This window comes from Terrapene carolina, unplaced genomic scaffold, assembly GCF_002925995.2.
Source record: "Terrapene carolina triunguis isolate 2854851 unplaced genomic scaffold, T_m_triunguis-2.0 Scaffold34084, whole genome shotgun sequence".
NCBI classification, from domain to species: Eukaryota; Metazoa; Chordata; order Testudines; family Emydidae; genus Terrapene; species Terrapene triunguis.
In genome coordinates, this window is record NW_020698435.1 from 10,117 (window position 1) to 14,123 (window position 4,007).

Consider the following 4,007-nt stretch of genomic DNA (forward strand, 5'->3'; position numbering starts at 1 on the left):
ATAAACTGGCCCGGCCCGCCAGGGTGCTTTACCCTGGCGAGCCGCGTGCCAAACGTTGCCGACCCCTGGACTAGATGATCTCCTGAGATCTCTTCCAACCCTAATATTCTATGATTCTATGATTCTTGGCTTAGCATTGGTCTTCAGCCCCTTCTTACAGAATCCAGGTGAACTACAGAGAGCAGGTGTAAGCTGAGAAGCTGCCTTTTGGTGACATGGTTTTTCACCCTGAGAGGTTTCCACAGATTGATAGATTTTAAGGCCAGAAGGAACCATTAGATCATCTAGTCTGACGTCCTGTATAACACAGACCAGAGAATTTCATCCAGTGACTCCTGTACTGAGCTCTGCTCGGAGGTGCGGGCATGTGCTGCTCCATTGATTTCTATGGGAACTGCGGGTGCTTATCTTGTCTCTGAGTCCTGCCAAGGGGACCATGCTGCACATTACCATTGAGTGCGTCACTATTAAAGAATTTTGGCTCTGAGTGGAGCCATTTGATGCTCTGCGATGTCGCCAGCCCTTCCCCCTCATGCGCTCATCTAGACCAGTAATTCTCTGCAGGTTACATGTTCAGTCACGAGACAAAAAACTGGTCAGCAATTTAGTTGCAGCCAGGCACAAGGAGATTATATAATTGGCGGATCACAACTCACATGTCACAAGGCTCTCAGCACAGGGAAACATGAAGAGAACACGGCCGCCGAGGACCAGGTGCTGTGGGTGAATGTGGGCAAGTACCATTCAGCCCTCAGAGGGTACAGTGCTGGCATATAAAGACATACATTGACTAGGCTATAGAAATGCTTGAAAGTAAAACTCCAATAGCGTGAGCATCTGTGGACGTGCACAAATATATGTACGGCAGAACCAAGTGCAGAGCTGGTGTATATGGGTTTGACTCCACGGGCTGCAATGGAAGGAGGCTTTCGTCTCCTTGTATTTGCTCCATTAGGAGGGCAGCTTGATAGGCAACGCTCATCTTCCTATCGCGTACATTGGGACTGATCGGCTCAAACTGTCTAAGTCAAACAAACAAAAACCCAACAATGGACACCACCAGAAAACGGAGGTTTTCCCTATCTTTAGAGAGTAATGCTCTCCCGACTTCCTGCATGGATGTAATGGGGTGCACGGCGTGCCCCTGCGTATTCAGCCCATTGGCCCCGCTCCACATGGACTCAGGGATACTCCAAGCAGGTGCAACTCCCAGGCTCTTTAGCTGTGTCCATTTCCCACCACCAGTTTCCTACTATATACAGGCTATTTACAGTGGCTTGGCCTAACACAGGCCTGGTCAGCAACAGCGTAGCAGGCTAGGCTAGGCTAGGCTTGGCTTGGCTTGGCTTGGCTTGGCTTGGCTTGGCTTGGCTCGGCTCGGCTCGGCTCCTCTCCCTTCCCCGCCCCACCCCTTTTCACTCACTTCCTCCAAGCCTTATAGCTCCTGCCTAACGAGGCTGGCAGGTGCAGTCAGTGATTTGGCAACCCTAGGCTATTTACCCAGCCCCAATCCATTTCCTCTGATTGGGGCTGGAGTGGCAGGGGCTGATTGAGGATTCCCCAGCAGCGCCCTGACACAATGGGAAACCTGCAAAAAAGGTTCTTTAACAGAGCTGCCGTCATGCCTTTCTCTGGGCCCAGGGACCTTTACCCTGTGGGCAAAGAGTATCAACAGCAGTAATATGACTCAGACAGGTTGTTGGGCAGGAAGCAAATGCAGGACCAGATCATTCCCGTCTTTTCTCATGCGGGTGATGAACGGAGCAGGAAACCTGCTCCTTGGGCCCAAAGCTTGTCAGGAGGGGGGTGGGTTGAGGCAATGTGGCATCCTGTCCTCTCCAAATCGGCAGGAACCTCTGCACATTTGGGACGCTGCTCTTTTAGGGAGCTGTGGTTTGGTGGGCGAGGTCAGGGCAGCACCCCTCCCTCCAGCCTGGATGATCTTTACTTTGGGAAAGAACTTGCTGTGGATCACTTGACCACAAGACGACTATGGGGCACAGGATAAATGTGTGCAAGCATTAGAACAGCTAAACAGCAGGGGAACCGCATCCCTTGGTTAAGAAGAGGCAAGAGATGAACTTTAGGCTAAATAGCAAGAAAAAAAATCCATCTTGTTCAGCCATTGACATCCTCCCAAACCAGGATGGTGACACTGTACACCCACTTTGTGCTGCTTAAAGGACAAGATACAGGGCCATGGAGAGTCAGGACCAAGATGGTTTTTCCTGCCTCCAATTCCTCTCGCTGACCATATGTGACCACCGGAGCAGCCCCAGGCAGGGGTCTAGTGCTGTCATCACCTAGTTGACCTTGTGGTAAAAAGAAAGTGCCTTGTCTTCAGTATGTTTTTACATTGGGATCGTTCACCCACACTAATTACCCCCAGGTAAAAAACAACACACTCTTCTAGTCGTGAAGCTGAGGCCTGAGAGACCCATAGACACAAGGGAATCTGGGTGGGCTAGGAGAATAATAATTGGGTCCGTTCTCTTCCTGTAAATCAAGAGGAAAGCCTGTATGGCTTAGCTTATAGTGAGGTGTGAGACTAGATGCAACTAAATATGCATGAAGGCTATTGCTTTAAAATCAATTTTTCTCTAATGCTTTGTTCCAACTGCTAGCTAGATAAATACACTTTGTTTTAAGGAGCCCGTGGGTCACTATCACCCGTCTCAGGGTCCCCAAGGGAAAAACCCAGTCAAGGCTGCAGGGCTAAGAGTGGGAGAGTTGCAAAGTTCCACCCCAAAGCAGAGAAAGGGAAGAGGCTCAGGATACAAGCTGTGTGTCACAGACCAGAAAGGGGACAGAGGGTGAGCTAGCTCCCTAATCACGACACTGTCATTTTAGGATTACAGAGCAGAGCAAAAAAAAACCCCAAACAAACCTGTCCTGTCTGCGGATTGCAAGTAGTTACAAAAATAAAAGTTAGATAGAAAGAATCACAGTTCTCTGCTCCTCCTGGGTAACATCCCCATAGGGGCAGCACCACTCCACATTGGGGACAGGCTGTTGGTGCTTCTCGGATCTGTTCCAGTGGAAGATAAACAGTCAAACATCCAATGGCTGGGAAACTGATTGTTAGAATGACAGAAAAACGAGAGTATAATAAAGTAGTAAAAGAATAATAAAACGAGAGCTTTGTGTAGCTTTAAATCAGCAAAATAACCGGCCACATGATGGCATTGTAAGGCAAGAAATGAGACACCCTGGTAGGTATTCTATACAGAAGCCTGACTGAGACTTGTTTCACTCTATTCATCGAAATTCAAAGGGAGAGAGATGCAGAGATGGAGCTAATAGGTGATTATAATGTTAAAACCAGCAGAGTGCTAGAACTCCATGCACCTAATGTCATACTACAACACCTCATGCCTACGGGCTGCACAAATCACTGATGCCTGCTTACGTACCTCATTGTGGCGTGCGCACACACACAACTCATACCTTCACAGCTGACCATCATTCGACCAGCACACTCGCACCATAATTACAACACTTTGCACCTTCACATTGTACCTGCATACCAGCATCCCTTCAAATGTACCAACTTTCCTAGTCACAGACTTACTCACTGATCACCTTTGCTATTGCACACATGGATCACTGCCTCCCTGCTCCACTGCAGGGACACATCTCCATACACTGTACCCAGTAAATTGATTCCCATTGACATAGTGCTCTGGGGGTCCTTATCAGTTTCTCCCACTTTAGGCCCCTTTACATTGCCAGAGCCCTGTAAAGTGACCTGAGTATACCTGAGAATTAGGATCAGTTACCGCTCACTTACACACCTCACATCTGGTCCAGGGCAAGTTCTGCTCATTACTAGATCTAAGAGAGCCAAGCTGTATGGGAGTGGCTAAGGGAAGGCTTTAGTTCAGTGTTTACAATACTAGACCAGTGGTTCCCAAACTTGTTCCGCCGCTTGTGCAGGGAAAGCCCCTGGCGGGCCGGGCCGGTTTGTTTACCTGCCGCGTCCGCAGGTTCGGCCGATCGCGGCTCCC